This window comes from Oncorhynchus mykiss, chromosome 7, assembly GCF_057628025.1.
Source record: "Oncorhynchus mykiss isolate SJ-2025 chromosome 7, ASM5762802v1, whole genome shotgun sequence".
Taxonomy (NCBI): domain Eukaryota; kingdom Metazoa; phylum Chordata; class Actinopteri; order Salmoniformes; family Salmonidae; genus Oncorhynchus; species Oncorhynchus mykiss.
In genome coordinates, this window is record NC_143028.1 from 28,991,020 (window position 1) to 29,009,933 (window position 18,914).

The window sequence follows — 18,914 nt, forward strand, 5'->3', positions numbered from 1 at the left end:
TTACTTAAAGCTCAAAGTTTGTGGACCAGAAATGGATAGAAGAAGAATATTAATATAACTCTGTTGCACTCGACTATGTTCTTGCCTATTAGTTGAACTGTACTGTATTGTACTCTTCCCCTGCAATTCTCTGAATAAAAATGTCAATTTCAAGGTGACGCAACGCCTGGTTATACTGCGTTTCTGTCTAAATTTATAGTGTCTAGAGCCATGGATCATAATGATGGTAATAAGAGGTGGATTAATTCGGGTGGGACTGTGTAGGACCTCACTGAAGGCCCAGGCCCCAGGCCCATGGTACGCCACTGGTTACGTGTCACGTGTTAGTTTGTCTGTTTAGTTTATTATTAAAGATCTCACCATGAACGCCTTACAAATCATGTACATGATTTTGTAAAAACTATTTTTCATTGCCAGAGTAATCTAAACAATTTAATTTGTCGATTTAGCTAAAATAGGCATATCACCTCAATACAAAAATTATTAGGCTAGTTGATATCGCAGCCAGCCACTATTACTGTGTAGATATTTATCATCAATACAGACACAAGGGCTTCTTTGTAGGAGGTAGCCCTATTCATAAATAAGAGGTAGCCTGGCGCATTCAAAACAACTCGGAAGTCGGCAATCTCTGACATCCGACATCAGTGCGTTCAAGACAACTGGGAACTCTGAAAACAATGAGCTCAGCCTGGGATTTTTTTTGTATGGTCAATTCGGAATTCTTATTCAGAAACTCTGGCATCTTTCTCTAACCTGAAAATCACTGATGTCATGATTTGACCTATTTTTTTCCCCACTTCCCAGTTTACCAGATTAACTTCTTATGGCTGCAGGGGCAGTATTGAGTAGCTTGGATGAAAGGTGCCCATATCAAATGGCCTGCTCCTCAGTCATAGTTGCTAATATTTGCATATTATTATTAGTTTTGGATAGAAAACACACTGAAGTTACTAAAACTATTTTAATTATGTCCGTGAGTAAAACAGAACTCATATAGAAGGCAAAAAACCTGAGAAATTCCACTTCCTGTTTATTTTTCTGGAGGTGGCATATTTCAACCAAGGTCTCATTGAAATTACAGCGAGATATGGATGAGTTTTCACTTCCTACGCCTTCCACTAGATGTCAGCAGTCAATAGAACTTTGTCTGATGACTCTAATGTGAAGGGGTGTCGAATGAGACAGGAAATAGTTACCAGTGCCACGAGTTGACCATGCTTTCACCAGGCGCATTCACAAGGGAAGGACTTGCGTTCCACCACTCATCTGAAGTAATTCTAATTCAAGATATATGTTAACAACATTCTAAAGATTGATTCAGTACATTGTTTGACATGTTTCTACTGATTGTTACGGAACCTTTGGACATTTCGTCACATTATAGTGGACACGCTTTGTGACTTTGGAATTGTTTACTAAATGCGCTAACCAAAGTAGCTTATTGGACATAAATAACGGACATTTTCAAACAAATCAAGCATTTATTGCGGACCTGGGATTTCTAGGACTGCATTCTGATGAAGTTCATCAAAGGTAAGAAAACATTTATGTATTTTCTGGTTTCTGTTGACTCCAACATGGAGGCTAATTTGGCTACTGTTCTGAGTGCCGTCTCAGATTATTGCATGGGTTGCTTTTTCCGTAAACATTTGTGGAAATCTGACACAGCGGTTGCATTAAGAAGAGGTATATCTATAATTCCATGTGTATAACTTGTATTATCATCTACATTTATGATGAGTATTTCTGTTGAAACAATGTGGCTATGCAAAACCACTTTGGCACTAGTGAATCTAACGCACCAATGTAAACTCAGATATTTTGATATAAATATGAACTTTATCAAACAAAACATGCATGTATTGTGTAACATGAAGTCTTATGAGTGTCATCTGATGAAGATAATTCAAGGTTAGTGATTCATTTTATCTTTATTTATGCTTTTTGTGAATGCTATATTTTGCTGGAAAATGGCTGTGTTTATTGTGGTTTGGTGGAGACCTAACACAATCGTTTGTAGTGCTTTCGCTGAAGAGCCTATTTGAAATCGGACACTTTGGTGGGATTAACAACGAGATTAGCTTTAAAATGATAGAAGACATGTATGTTTTAGGAATTGTAATTATGAGATTTCTGTGGTTTGAATTTGGCGCCCTCTATTTTCACTGGTAGTTGTCATAACGATCCCGATATCGGGATTACAGCCATAACAAGTTAACAGACACAATCACTGTCACCATGCAATCCTTAGTCTATACATTTCTGTGGAGACGTCTTATGGTTAAAAGCAGGGTTCGAATTGAGGGGGTATGTGAGGATATAGGCCTAACCCTTGTTATAGAGATGGACAAAAAGCATATTCTGCCCCTTGTTTGCTTAGCTTTAGGAAAAACAACGGCCCAGATTATATAAAGCGATCTAGGATTATATCCTCATAGTCCACTAGCCTATCGAAGGTCTTGCTCAGCCTTAACATCACAGGAAAATGTGGTTGGTTTATTAAATGCTCTGCAATGTAGAGCTATGCCTACCGCAAAATACCAAACAGTTAGAATCGGTATGGGTCTATGCATAGACCAAACAGTTTAACAGATAAAAACATGTATTATTCAGGAGAATCCCATTGAATCAGGCTATTAATATCTGTGTGTTCTTTAGCACAACCTTTACCGTAAATGGAACCTAATATACCCCAGCCTGATTTGATCATAGATAATGATGAAGCCTAAACATTTCAGCAGTTTGAATTTGATTTAGCCCACAATCACCTACAGAGTTGATACACATGAAGACCTATATTTAATCTGGATTTGTCAAACAAAAGCCTGACTAGCATCTTGACTTTCTCCCACGTCATATTTGTTACCAATTAGGCTAAATGTATTCCTATTAATAAGCTTTTGTTTTCCTATGAATTTGCATAGGCTAACTATTGTGATTAATGTTATTTACCATCTTCTGCTTTTTCTGAATAAACAGGCATCGGGGTAAAAAATATGATTTCGATGCCGCCCCACACATTAATGTTACTTATCTTACTGTCTTGACTTTCCCTCCTAGGTGAGGATCAAAGAGAGCCCCCCTCTCCCACCAGAGAGGAAAGGGGGAAGTGGGCCGGTCTTATGACTTTAATGACCGGTTGTAATAATATAATAATGATAATAATGATAATGAAACAATATTCCTAAGATAAAGAATGTGGGAAATAATTGGTGGGAATCGAAACAATAATCATGTCGTATCATTTAGCATTTTGTGATGTCATTACGGCTAGTATAACAAGATAACTATATCTTTAAGAGCTTTCACAATGTAGATATCAGATTTACATCTAAATGTTGTAAAACTTGTATGATTAAATATGAAACTATTTGTGAAAAGATAATGTGAATTTACCCTTCTAAATGAGATAATTATAACATTTTACCCAGTCTAGACCAGAGTTAGTTAGACCAGAAAGTGTGACTACACATTGAAATGGTTTAAAACTACCATACCAGAAAATGGTGAGACTCAAACTTGAGTGAAGAAGATAAAGACTACATCAGAACATTCAGTCTGCTGCTGTTTAAGTACTTTAGTCTAATGAACTCGACCAAAGACCACCGCGTGTGTACTTCTGATGTACCCAGTCTAACGAACACTCAGAGACAAAGAAGCCTACTACAACTGAGGACATTGTGACCTCTGGTGGACAACCAGAGAATTACACAACCAGAGACTTTCTGTCGAACTAATCGTCACAGACGGATCGAGTAGTTTCAGAGAGACGACAGACAAAGGCATCTAAGCGTAAATATATGTTGCATTTCTAAATCCGAATGAGCGGTTGTTAGGGTGCTAAATATCCATATTTACAGTGAGCGTATTATTCAACTGTATGTACAATAGCGGAATTCGTTTGTCTCTCCTTCTCCCCCTCTTTCTTTCCCTACCACTTTCATTGTATAACAAGCTGTCATAACCACTGGAGTCTTACACCTTAACAGTACCTACCTAGAAGCGGCTGTTACTTAACGTGAACCAGTGGTTAGCCTTGAGATGTACTATTTGGAGAAACCCCTGGGCCAGTGTTGGTACTGCTGACAGCATGGCGATGCCGCCCACCACAAGGAGGTAAATGCAAATAGTTATAATCTGAGATGTTTATATTCACCTTAATGGATGGTGACACCGGCTAGGAGCGAAACATCACCAAGGTTTCCCAGGTCTCACCTTTCTTTCGTCCTTCTTCCAAGCCAAGTCATTCACCCGGATGTCAAAGCACTTGGTCTCCTTGATTCTCCTCCGGTGGCTCTCCTTCTGTTTCTCCTGTGCCTTGTCCATGTTCAGTCTCAACTTGATTAATAATAGAAATAATAAATGGTGGTGGGGAGTTAAGATAATCATAAATACTATGAAACATCCCAACTTTTAGCACACATTTGCAAGCAGGCAAAGTAACATGTGTGCGCTGAGGCATGTGTGATCACTCAACATTGACAGGACTGTCAAAAGGACATGCTCACATGCAAACGAAATATATTGCGTCTAACTTGCACTTATGCAATTAATAGGAGACTAGAAACAAATAGCTAATCCTGGCTACCAATGTTCTAGCATTAATTTATTGAGGCAAGCAGATCAGAGATGTCAAGGTGGTACCCAAGCATATGCCATGTGTACATGTGACACACATATATGTATGCTCATATTGTTGATGTTTTATTTTGTTTGTTATTTGATGGAGCCATTTTCTAGAAATGTTAGTTTTCAGCCAGCAGCATCAACATTAAGGGACATGGGCAGCTGTGAGAAGGAGGGTTTATTCTGTAGGTCTTTAACTGTTTTCCAGAATTCTTGAGGTTAGACCCACAGAAAGAGAACTGCTCCTTAAAGTAACTAACTTTGGCCTTCCAGATAGCCAATTTGATAGATATTGATTTGGAGTAACTCTGCAAGATCATGGTCGAACCAGGGGCTGAACCTGTTTTTAATTCTCATTTCTTAATGGGGGCGTGTTTGTTAACAATACAACTGAAAATATCAAAAATAGAAGGTGCTAGCGTCTTTAACAGAGGGGATCAAGCTGATTCTATACTAATTTACAGATACCAGGTCATGAAGGAAGGAAGGGTTGCTCATTAAAGTTTTTTAGCAAGCTCTATGACAAATCAGGACAGGACGTTTCACTGAGCAGCCATTACGAACACAGGCTGTAAAATAGTGATCAATAAGGTCATTACAGAAAACCCTGATACCTATCAGGATTTATTTGTAAGGATAACATTGAGGAGAGTAGCCTTTTCTGGGTGTTTGTGGGATTGGTAATTGGTGTGTCTCTCCCTCTAGTACTAATTATGGCAAATAATATATAGCAAATATAAATCAAACTTGATGGACATCAGAAATAGATGGGAGGGTAGAGGAAGGACAGGACTCAAAACAAACAAAATAATACCCTTGTAAAATAGATTGTCGTAAAATGTATATAGTGTGTATAAGCTGGAAGTTTGATTTATTTTACCTTTATTTAACTAGGCAAGTCAGTTGAGCACAAATTCTTATTTTCAATGACGGCCTAGGAACAGTGGGTTAACTACCTGTTCAGGGGCAGAATGACAGATTTGTACCTTGTCAGCTCGGGGGTTTGAACTTGCAACCTTCTGGTTACTAGTCCAACGCTCTAACCACTTCTTGTTCATGAGTTTACTCTAATTAGGGGAGGGGTGGTAGGGTTAGAGCAAAATTTAAGGAAAATATATTTTTAAAAGATGTGTGCATGTATATGTATGTATGTAGGCAGTACCAGTCAAAGGTTTGGACACAGCTACTCATTCAAGTTTTTTATGTTTTTATTTTACATTGTAGAGTAAAAGTGAATACATCAAAACTATAAATTAACACATATGGAATGATGTAGTAACCAAAAAAGTGTTAAACAAATCCAAATATATTTTATATTTGAGATTGTTCAAATAGCCACCCTTTGCCTTGATGACAGTGTTGTATATGCTTGGCATTCTCTCAACCAGCTTCATGAGGTAGTCACCTGGAATGCATTTAAATTAACAGGTGGTCCTTGTTAAAAGTTAATTTGTGGAATTAATTTATTTCTTAATGTGTTTGAGCCAATCACTTGTGTTGTGACAGGGTAAGGGTGGTATACAGAAGATATCCCTATTTGGTAAAAGACCAAGTCCATATTATGGCAAGAGCAGCTCAAATAAGCAAAGAGAAATGGCAATCCATCATTACTTTAAGACATGAACGTCAATAAATCCAGAACATTTCTAGAACTTTGAAAAAGTTTCTTCAAGTGCAGTCACAAAAACCATCAAGTGCTATGATGAAACTGGCTCTCATGAGGACCGCCTGTAACATATACGCTGGGAGTCACGAAGCAAGTACAGGGAGTGCAAATGTAAATATAACATAGTACAAAACAAGAAATGCTTACAGACATGAAACATAAACAGAGTCAATAACACCTGGGGAAAGAACTAAGGGTAGCGATAGATATAGGGGAGGTAATCAGGAAGGTGATGGAGTCCAGGTAAGTGTCATGAGGCGCAGGTGGGCCAGGTCGACTAGAAAGGCCTGCTCGCAGAAGTGTTTTAGGGAGCGTTTGACAGTGATGAGGAGTGGTCGTTTGACCGCGGACCCATGACGGTTGCAGGCAATGAGGCAGTGATCGCTGAGATCCTGATTGAAAACAGCAGAGGTTCATTTGGAGGGCAAGTTGATCAGGATAATATCTATGAGGGTGCCCATGTTTACGTATTTAGGGTTGTACCTGGTGGTTTCCTTGATAATTTGTGGGAGATTGAGGGCATCTAGCTTAGATTGTAGGACTGCTGGGGTGACAACCTTTTAGGGATAGGGGGCAGCATTTCACATTTGGATGAATAGCATGCCCAGAGTGAACTGCCTCCTACTCTGTCTCAGATGTAAATATATGCATATTATTATTAGTATTGGATAGAAAACACTCTGAAGTTTCTAAATCTGCTTGAATGATGTCTGTGAGTATAACAGAACTCATATGGCAGGTAAAGTCCTGAGAAGAAATCCAAACAGGAAGGGAGAAATCTGAGGTTGGTCGATTTTCAACCCAGTCCCTATTGAATTCACAGTGAGATATGGATGAAGTTGCACTTCCTAGGGCTTCCACTAGATGTCAACCGTCTTTAGAAACTGGTTTGAGGATTCTACTATAAAGGAGGGGCTCATGAGAGCTCTTTGAGTCAGTGGTCTGGCAGGGTGTCTCAGGCTTGTGACGCGCGCTCCCGACAGCGTTTGCTCTCCTTCCAGTGCTTTTCTTCAGACAATGAAATTCTCCGGTTGGAACCTTATTGATGATTTATGTTAAAAACATCCTAAAGATTGATTCCATACATTGTTTGGCTTGTTTCTACGACCTGTAACGGAAGTTTTCGAGTTTGTCTGGACCAATTGCTTGCACCTCATGAAGATGGATTTACTGGGCTGAACATGCTAACAACAAATGGCTAAATTATGGACTTTATGGAACTTTATGGAACAAATCAGTCATGTATTGTCGAACTGGGATTCCTGGGAGTGCCTTCTGATGAAGATCATCAAAGGTAAGTGAATATTTATCGTGTTTTTTCTAACTTCTGTAGACTCCAAAATGGCGGATATTTCTTTGGCTGGATTGGGCTCTGAGCGCCGTTCTCAGATTATGCTTTTTCTGTAAAGTTTTTTTGAAATCTGACACAGCGGTTGCATTAAGGACAAGTCTATCTTTAATTCTGTGAATAGCACTTGTATCTTTTATCAATGTTTATTATGAGTATTTCTGCAAAATCACAGAATGTTTTGGAATCAAAATGTACTGCAAGTAACGCACCAATGTAAACTGAAATGTTTGAATATAAATATGTACATTATTGAACAAAACATACATGTATTGTGTTTATTTTATTTATTTATTTTACCTTTATTTAACCAGGTAGGCAAGTTGAGAACAAGTTCTCATTTACAATTGCGACCTGGCCAAGATAAAGCAAAGCAGTTCGCCAGATACAATGACACAGAGTTACACATGGAGTAAAACAAACATACAGTCAATAATACAGTATAAACAAGTCTATATACAATGTGAGCAAATGAGGTGAGAAGGGAGGTAGGCAAAAAAGGCCATGGTGGCAAAGTAAATACAATATAGCAAGTAAAACACTGGAACGGTAGTTTTGCAATGGAAGAATGTGCAAAGTAGAAATAAAAATAATGGGGTGCAAAGGAGCAAAATAAATAAATAAATTAAATACAGTTGGGAAAGAGGTAGTTGTTTGGGCTAAATTATAGGTGGGCTATGTACAGGTGCAGTAATCTGTGAGCTGCTCTGACAGTTGGTGCTTAAAGCTAGTGAGGGAGATAAGTGTTTCCAGTTTCAGAGATTTTTGTAGTTTGTTCCAGTCATTGGCAGCAGAGAACTGGAAGGAGAGGCGGACAAAGAATTTGAGTAGGGTATTGGAGGCTATTTTGTAAATGACATCGCCAAAGTCGAGGATTGGTAGGATGGTCAGTTTTACAAGGGTATGTTTGGCAGCATGAGTGAAGGATGCTTTGTTGCGAAATAGGAAGCCAATTCTAGATGTAACTTTGGATTGGAGATGTTTGGTATGGGTCTGGAAGGCGAGTTTACAGTCTAACCAGACACCTAGGTATTTGTAGTTGTCCACGTATTCTAAGTCAGAGCTGTCCAGAGTAGTGATGTTGGACAGGCGGGTAGGTGCAGGTAGCGATCGGTTGAAGAGCATGCATTTAGTTTTACTTGTATTTAAGAGCAATTGGAGGCCACGGAAGGAGAGTTGTATGGCATTGAAGCTTGCCTGGAGGGTTGTTAACACAATGTCCAAAGAAGGGCCGGAAGTATACAGAATGGTGTCGTCTGCGTAGAGGTGGATCAGAGACTCACCAGCAGCAAGAGCGACCTCATTGATGTATACAGAGAAGAAAGTCGGTCCAAGAATTGAACCCTGTGGCACCCCTATAGAGACTGCCAGAGGTCCGGACAGCAGACCCTCCGATTTGACACACTGAACTCTATCAGAGAAGTAGTTGGTGAACCAGGCGAGGCAATCATTTGAGAAACCAAGGCTGTCGAGTCTGCCGATGAGGATGTGGTGATTGACATAGTCGAAAGCAGGTGTTGATTGGGAGAGCTAGCTAAGTCAACAACGGGTAAGACAACAACAGCTAATCAGCTAAGTCAACAACAACAGGTAAAATGGCGATGAATGGGCAGGGAGGGTCAGCTAACTACACACAGGGCCTGAGTTTGGGGCTAGGGTGACAGATTTTTATTTTATTTATTTTACCTTTATTTAACCAGGCAAGTCAGTTAAGAACAAATTCTTATTTTCAATGACGGCCTGGGAACAGTGGGTTAACTGGGGCAGAACGACAGATTTGTACCTTGTCAGCTCGGGGGTTTGAACTCGCAACCTTCCGGTTACTAGTCCAACGCTCTAACCACTAGGCTACCCTGTCGCCCCCAGATAAACAAAGGTAAACAAAGTGGAGTACCGTGATAAATGAACAGTCCAGCAGGCATAAGCTATGTAGCCAAGTGATCATAGGGTCCAGTGTACAGCAATAGATGAAACAGGGAAACCTCTAGGTAGTCGTTACTACGCTAGCACGCGGGAGACACGGCGTTTAAAGTTAGCAGTCCGGGGTAAGTAGAAGCGTCTGCTCCATCATCCGGCAAAGGCCGGTTGAAGGCACAGCTGATGGAATTACGTCTGCCGACCAGTGGTGGTGGTGCGGCGGGGCGTCGTGGCGACAAGCCAGATGGCTAAAGAGGTATTGTAGTTGTGGGAATTTCGTTTGCTAGCCGGGAGATGCGCCTGGCTCAGGGCTAGCTTCGGGGCTGGGTCAATCAGTTGAAGATAGCTAGCTGTGATGATTAATGGTCCAGGGGTTTACGGCAGGAATCTGGCGTTGTAGTGGGGAAAAACAACACACTGACTCAACTCCAGCCACTTTAATAATGGGAATTGATGGGAACTGATGTAAAATATATCACTAGCCACTTTAAACAATGCTACTTAATATAATGTTTACATACCCTACATTATTCATCTCATATGTATACGTATATACTGTACTCTATCATCTACTGCATCTTTATGTAATACATGTATCACTAGCCACTTTAAACTACGCCACTTTGTTTACATACCCTACATTACTCATCTCATATGTATATACTGTACTCGATACCATCTACTGCATCTTGCCTATGCTGCTCTGTACCATCACTCATTCATATATCTTTATGTACATATTCTTTATCCCTTTACACTTGTAATAGTTTTGGAATTGTTAGTTAGATTACTCGTTGGTTATTACTGCATTGTCGGAACTAGAAGCACAAGCATTTCGCTACACTCACATTAACATCTGCTAACCATGTGTATGTGACAAATAAATTTGATTTGATTTGAAACAGTCAAAGGCTGGCAGGTATTATCCAGGCTAAAAAAACGGCTGGTGCCTGAGCAGAGGGTAAAGGCCGCTAGCAGTGGCTAACAATGACTAAATGGCTAGTAACTTAGCTAATTAGCTGGCTACCTTCTGATGAAAGTTTGGCTATAGGGTCTAAAAGAAATGGCGGATCTGTGTCACATTGAGTGAGGCGGGTTACCGGAAGGTATATTTAGTTTAAAATGGAAAAAAAGATTGAAAAATAAATTGGAATATATACAAAGAAGACGAAAAATACAAAAAGTAAACGAGAGGACAACAAACCACGTCTGCACTGCTACTCCATCTTGGATATATATGAGAGTAATCAGCTCGAGGATTCGATTAGAGTAACTCAGAGGCAACTTCATAGAGTCAACAGACAATAAAGAACCCAGCAATCAACAAAGGATTTGTCACGCCCTGACCTTAGAGAGCCGTTTTATTTCTCTATTTGATTAGGTAAGGGTGTGATGTGGGGTGGGCATTCTATGTTTTGTTTTCTATGTTTCTTTATTTCTATGTTTTGGCCGGGTATGTTTCTCAATCAGGGACAGCTGTCTATCGTCTCTGTTTAGGAATCATACTTAGGTAGCCCTTTTCCTCTCCTTTCAGTGTGGGTAGTTAACTTTGTTAGTGGCACTTAGCCCTGTAAGATTCACGGTTGTTTCTTTCGTTTGTTGTTTTGTTGGCGACATTTTTAAATAAAACGAAAATGTACGCTCACCATGCTGCACTTTGGTCCACTTCTTTTGACGGCCGTGACAGAACTACCCACCACAAAAGGACCAAGCAGCGTGGCCAGGAGAGGCAGCCCCAAAACATTTTTTTTATTTTTTATTATTATTATTATTATTATTATTTTTTTTTTTTTACAGGGACAGTGCACATTAATCAACGTTTCAGTAAAAGTGCCGGTTTTAGCCAGCCGGCCAATTTTCAACCGCAGTCCCTGGGCAGGTTATTAAAAACAATTACAATATAGACAATAGCAGCATAGAACAAGCAAGACATAGCAACATAGGACAAGCAAGACATAGCATACAGACAGAGCAACATAGAACAAGCAAGACGTAGCATACAGACAGAGCAACATAAAACAAAAAGCAGCAAGACAAAATTCATAAAAGCAACAAAGTGTTTCCACACCTCACAAGCTACAGACAACAGACAACATGGAAAGCGGCAACACACAGCTAGGGGCCATGTTCACAAATCTGATTGACCTTTAGCCATGTTTTCAAGCATTTTGTGAAAGTGTGATATGTGGTGCAGTTATGTGTGTCTGATGGCAGTGTATTCCAGACATGGGAAGCTCTCACAGAGAATGCAGATTTACTAAAGGTGCTTTTCCTTAGGGGAACTATACAGTCACCTCTCATGGCAGACCTTGTGGATCTGCTGCCATATGTCTGGGTTTTCTGTTTAACAAAAATATTGAGTGGAGGGGGAGCCAGGCCATTAAGGATCTTGAATACAAGACATGCGTCGGTGTATTGCACAAGATTTTCCCAACTCAAGAGCTCATGCTTTCTAAGGATGTGACAATGATGATGGCTATTGGGCTTCCTATCAAGCACTTTGAGAGCCTGTTTGTAGACAGACTGAATAGGTTTTAATGTTGTACAGCAAGCTTGGGCCCAACTAGTCAAGCAGTATGTTAAGTGGGGGAGTATCATAGATTTGAAGTTTTGCTACCTCTGTAGTCAAACAATTTCGAATAAATCGGAAATTAGCTAGGTTGAATTTGGTTATTTGAATTACCTTTTTCACATGCTTTTTAAAAGAGAGGTTGGAATCAAGTATGATGCCAAGGTACTTAAAATCGGATACCACCTGGAGCTTCTCCCCTGACACATAGACATCTGGCTCAGTAGCATCTGTTGCCCTCTTTGTGAAGAACATGCAAACAGTTTTTTTCACATTGAGATGCAAACACGAGTCACTGAGCCACTTTGTAAACTGGACCATTACAGTAGTGAGTTCTTGTGCAGCTTGTTGTTTGCTCTTTGCATGCACATATATCACTGTATCATCTGCATACATTTGAACTTCAGACCCAGTACAGACAGAAGGCAGATCATTAATGTACAGGCTGAACAGGAGGGGCCCCAGTATTGACCCTTGGGGCACGCCCACATCATAGCTACGAGTGGGCGACAGCTCATTGCTCACTCTGACACACTGAGTTCTGCCTTCAAGGTATGATTTCATCCATCTCAAGGCATCAGGGCAAAAGTTGAACTCATTTTGTGATGAGAATCTCATGGTTAACAGTATCAAAAGCCTTCCTTAGGTCCAGAAACACAGCCCCAACAGCACACGGGACGGTCGGCAGTGCCAAGGTGTGGACCAGAGACAACCTGGGAGGAGGTAGAGAGGTGGTCGGTTGACTCAGGGAGAGAGCCAGAGCCAGCCTAGGATTCAATAGAGCAGTGCGAGGAAGGATTCAGCAGAATGGAGTTGGCGAGGATTATGCGGCAACGTAGGCGTTTGGAGGAGCGTGTCACCAGTCCAGTGCAATCTGTGCCGGTCCCACGCATCAGGCCTCCAGTGCGCCTCCCCAGTCCGGTACGTCCTGTGTCTCCCCCTCGTACTCGCCCTGAAGTACATGTCCCCAGTCCAGTACGTCCTGTGCCTCCTCCCCCGCACTCGCCCTGAGGTGCGTGTCACCAGCCCAGTGCCACCTATACCGGCCCCACGCACCAGGCCTCCTGTATGTCTCCCCAGCCTGGTGAGTCCTGTGCCTGCTCCCAGAACCAGGCCTCCTGTACGTCTCCTCACTCCTGTGATGATCCATGGCAAGAAGCCTCCAGTGATGATCCATGGCACGAAGCCTCCAGTGATGATCCATCGCACGAAGCCTCCAGTGATGATCCATGGCACGAAGCCTCCAACGACGGCCTCCAGTCCAGAGCCTCCAGCGACGGTCTCCAGTCCGGGGCCTGCAACGAGGGTCCCCAGTCTGGGGCCCGCAGCGAGGGTCCCCAGTCCGGTGCCCGCAGAGAGGGTCCCCACACCAGAGGCGCCACCAAAGCGGGGTGAGCCAGCGGTGGAGCGGGGTCTACGTCCTGCACCAGAGCCGCCACCGCGGATAGATGCCCACCCGGACCCTCCCCTATAGGTTCAGGTTTTGCGGCCGGAGTCCGCACCTTTGGGAGGGGGACTGTCACGCCCTGACATTAGAGCTGTTTTATTTCTCTATTTGGTTAGGTCAGGGTGTGATGTGGGGTGGGCATTCTATGTTTTGTTTTCTATGTTTCTTTATTTCTATGTTTTGGCCGGGTATGGTTCTCAATCAGGGACAGCTGTCGATCGTTGTCTCTGATTGGGAATCATACTTAGGTAGCCCTTTTTCCCTCCTTTCAGTGTAGGTAGTTATCTTTGTTAGTGGCACTTGGCCCTGTAAGCTTCACGGTTGTTTCTTTCGTTTGTTGTTTTTTGCCGACATTTTTAAATAAAACAAATGTACGCTCACAATGCTGCACTTTGTTCCACTTCTTTTGACGGCCGTGACAGGATTTGCAATAATCTGTATTCATTCCCAGATGGAGTAGTGACTGGGTCATGAATGTATATTTGTGTGTGTATAGACAAAACAAAAAAGGCCTTCAAATGTGTCAGTGTCTTTGGCCAAATAACAAAAGTCCCACAAAAATCTATCCAGTTCAATCAATAATCCCAAATAATAAACAATCTCAAATGCACACTCCGTTGAACACCACTGTCAATAATAAGTCCTGAAAGCAATAATAGTCCAGGCGCACTGAACATACCAGTGCGTGCAGCGCAAAAAAAAGAAAGTTGAGCGAGAGGGTCTATGGTCGTAGCTGTTGCACTCGTCCGTCCGTCCAATAGGGGAAAGGGGGTACAACTGAAATGTGTTTTCCGCATTTAACCCAACCCTCAGAGAGGTGCGAGGGGCTGCCTTAATCGACATCCACGTCATCGGCGCCCGGGGAACAGTGGGTAAACTGCCTCGTTCAGAGGCAGAACGATAGATGTTTACCTCAGCTCGAGGATTTGATCCAGTAACCTTTTTGCTACTGGCTCAACGCTCCTACCCCCGTTGGTTTGCCAAATCTACACAACAATGTTACCAGTGGTTAAGGGCGCTGCACTGCAGCACCAGCTGTGCCACCAGAGACTCTGGGTTCGGCCCAGGCTCTGTCGTAACCGGCCGCGACCGGGAGGTCAGTAGGGCGACGCACAATTGGCCTAGCGTCGTCCGGGTTAGGGAGGGTTTGGCCGGTAGGGAAATCCTTGTCTCATCGTGCACCAGCGATTCCTGTGGCGGGCCGGGCGCAGTGTGCGCTAACCAAGGTTGCCAGGTGCACGGTGTTTCCTCCGACACATTGGTGCGGCTGGCTTCTGGGTTGGATGGCGCTGTGTTAAGAAGCAGTGCGGCTTGGTTGGGTTGTGTATCGGAGGACGCATGACTTTCAACCTTCGTCTCTCTCGAGCCCTTACAGGAGTTGTAGCTACTAAAACAATTGAATACCACGAAATTGGGGAGAAAAAGGGGTCAAAGTCAAAATAATTAATAAATAAATGTTACCAGTAATCCAGGAAATCAAGGAAATGCCTGACAGTTTGAAAGACGTTTTGGACACTACAGTGAAAATTGTTAACTTTGTTAAAGCAAGGCCCCTGAACTGTTGTGTATTTTCTGCATTATGCAATGATATGGGCAGCGACCATGTAACACTTTTTGGTTATCAAACGGCAAATTATTGACACGTTTTTAAATTGAGAGACGAGCTTAAAGTGTTCTTTACTGACCATAATTTTCACTTGTCTACCGCTTGCATGATAACGTGTTTCTCACACTGGCCTATCTGGGAGATGTTTTTTCTCGCATGAATGATCTGAATCTAGGATTACAGGGACTCGCCGCGACTATAATCAATGTGCGGAACAAAATTGAGGCTATGATTAAGAAGTTGGATCTCTTCTCTGTCTGCCTTAACAAGGACAACACATAGGTCTTTTCTTCATTGTATGATTTTTGGTGTGAAAATGAACTCAAGCTTACAGATAATGTCATCGAATTGCAACAAGCGGTTCTGTGAAAATTGAATTTAATCAGAAGCCTCTGATAGTTTTCTGGATAGGGCTGCGCTCAGAGTATCCTGCCTTGGCAAATCGTGCTGCTAAAACACTTTTATTTTTTTTATTTGACCTTTATTTAACAAGGCAAGTCAGTTAAGAACAAATTCTTATTTACAATGACACCCTACTTCGGCCAAACACCGATGCCCTTTGCAACAACGCAACTATGTGAGAGTGGATTCTTGGCCCTCACTAGCATGAAAACTAAATACAGGCACAGACCGTGTGTGAAAAATTATTTAAGACAGACTCTCTTCAATACAACCCAAGATTGCAGAGTTATGTGCAATCTTGCATTTCAAGCACACCTTCTCATTAACCTGTGTTAAGCTGTCCACCATTTTTGATTAACAAATAAGGTTTATATGTAAGATGGCTAAATAAAGAGCAAAATTATTGATTATTATTATATTATTATTTGTGCCCTGACTCTTTGTCACTTCCCACGAGCCGGGTTGTGACAAACTCACACTCATTCTTATGTTTAATAAATATACCGTATAGTGTGTGTGTGGCAGCATTTGAGAATGCGCTGACCCTGGTGCTAGAGGAAGGGGTACGGGAGTATGAAAAGTTTGGGAACAACTGCCTTAACGGTTTTGATTGAGCCGTGTTCATTTCTTACCATGCAACTACTTACATACCTCGAGAGTTTGGACTTCTGTTTTTAAGCAAAGAATGAGTCTGAATCGTTCACTGTTAGTTTTACACAAATAATTATTTATTTTCAGTTATAAAACGGATGATTGTTTATTTTTTCATGAAATGTATAGATGATGGGTGTACTGTTGCTTCTAGTGTTGTATGCATGTGCTTTCTGCGACTGTCACCCTGATTTTGGCTACTTCCTATGCCCGTTGCCTGACAGTAGTGCCACAGAGAGAACAATGAGACAGATATTTCACCGGGTGTATAAATATAAAGCATCCGCTTGACGTTTCCACTCACTACCAAATATGGTTGTGAGAGGAAGCCCAGTAGCCTGCAAAGGGAGAAGATGAAACTGAAATTCTGTAAAAAAAAATTAAGGTGAAATCTAGGTGGATATCAATATTAGATATTTATTGTGTAGATTGCTATCATACTTTAAATAAACTGATGTGAGAAAAAAAACAAAAACAAAAAAACAACACCCATTACTTTCGACACACCCACTCGCCCATTCTTCGGTCGCCATATTGGGCTGGAGCTACCCATACTTTCCCTGTCCAAAGAAAGGAAGAACCGAAAATGAAATCTAACACCAAGATAGCGTGTCCGTCCTTGCCAAGATCTCCATTCCGCCAGCAAGAATAAGCAAGAACTTGCAAGAATAAAGCCGTGACCTCGGCGATTTTCCTTCAAAATAAAAGTCCCACAATGAAGATGAAAAAAAATACAAATGGTCGAAATTCGTAACATTTTATGAGGAAATGTTAGCAGACTTTGTTTAACAATATGAAAAAAATAATAAATGTAATAGCCTTTATAGCACAAATAATATTATATAGCATTGACATTATTGTTAACAGCATTAAAAGTAATAATTACTAGATAGTTATCATGGTAACCACAGTAATATAAATTACAAAACATTATTTAAAAAGCCATTATTACTATAATAATAGAAATAACAATATTAATAGTATTACTATATTATTATAGTTTCCAAATCAAGAGAGTTTACACCCAGAGGAGCGTCACTGCTCATTTGGTGGCCCTTATAGAGTGGCCCGTCAACTTAAATCCAATTGTTTTTTCAGATTGGACATATAATTTGTTTTTGTTTGTTGTACATTTCCAAGATGGATTTGAAAGCACAATCATCTGTTGAATGCTATATGTTGCATGATTATCAGAAATTGTATTTTGTCTTTCAGGAACTGAAGGCCTGGGACCATTGAGACAATGTTCCTCACCAAGGACATTTGCTGAAATCACAAAGAGAACCAAGTGGAAGTTGTGTTGATCTTCTTGTAAATATATTGTCTAAATTCAAAAGCATTACTTATGACATTTATATTAGCCAAAAATTCGAAAGCATAGATTTTAGGCCAGTTATCAATCAACTAATTTTCTGTTTCATTTTGTTAATTTTTTTGTGTGCTTTTGTACTTGTCTAATGACTCATCCTTTTATGGGTGTTTCCCAGCAGTTTGTGATTTGTTAGTATTTTGTATCGGGGATGGTGGCTTCATCAATCTCCGTTCTACCACACCTAATTCTACTAATCAGCTTATTAGTAGAAACATGTATGGTAGAACTGGGCTTGAACAAAGTCTTGCACAACCTGTGGGTCCTTAAGAGCAGACACCAGCCCTGATTATTAAGTACTAGTTCCAAAGTCTGATTACAATTAAATAATTAAACAATTAAATAATTGTTTTTGTTGTAATAAGTCACTATTTTTACATGTATTTGAAAGTATGTAAATAGTTTAGTTATTGTTAATGATTTGTGTATTTCCATGAGCTTGCTCGATTGTCTTAAAAGCGATCAGGGAAGTTATTTTTCAGTTTCTCCAACATTGGCTTAAGTAGGTATCTGTTTTTTCACTTCCCTCTTGAAAATAGGTATTTCAAAGTAGCAACAAATAAAAACTAGCATTGACATTATTTTTGTTTCCATTTGTCATTATTTTGCATTCGTATTCATCAGCAACTCACTTAAGGAGCATAACCAGCTCTATGCCTTGAATATCAGTTTTCAGTAACTTTTCCACAGATTAAGGGCCACTATAATAGTATAAATTGCATACAGTGCAATATGTATGTTCCAGAGGAGGCTGGTCAGAGAAGGTATAGGAGGACAGGCTCATTGTTATTGCTGGAATGGAATCAATGGAATGATACCCAGCCTCAGGAGGCTGAAGAAATTTGGCTTGGCCCCTAAGACCCTCACAAACCTTTACAGATGCACAATTGAGAGCATCCTGTTGGGCTGTATCACCGCCTGGTAAGGAAACTGCACTGCCCACCACCGCAGGGCTCTCCAGAGAGGGTGGTGCGGTCTGCCCAATGCATCAACTGGGGCACACTGCCTTCCCTCCAGGATACCTACAGCACTCTATGCCACTGGAGGGCCAAACGGATCATCAAGGACATCAACCAGGCGAGCCACGGCCTGTTCACCCCGCTACCATCCAGAAGGCAAGGTCAGTACAGGTGCATCAAAGCTGGGACCGAGAGACTGAAAAACAGCTTCTATCTCAAGGCCATCAGACTGTTAAATAGGCATCACTAGCTGGCTACCACCTGGTTACTCAACCCTGCACCTTAGAGGCTGGTGCCCTATATGGCACACTAGTCACTTTATTAATAATGTTTACATATTTCTTAACTTAC

General features: G+C 41.2%; 1 long non-coding RNA gene across 1 annotated transcript; it reads left to right on the forward strand.

The window, feature by feature from the left end:
• The first annotated feature begins 1,213 nt into the window (after positions 1-1,213).
• Positions 1,214-18,184, forward strand: LOC118965285 (uncharacterized). Its single transcript, XR_016497193.1, has 2 exons — positions 1,214-1,536; positions 17,451-18,184. It is a non-coding gene; the product is annotated as an uncharacterized LOC118965285 (long non-coding RNA).
• Positions 18,185-18,914: the final 730 nt, after the last annotated feature.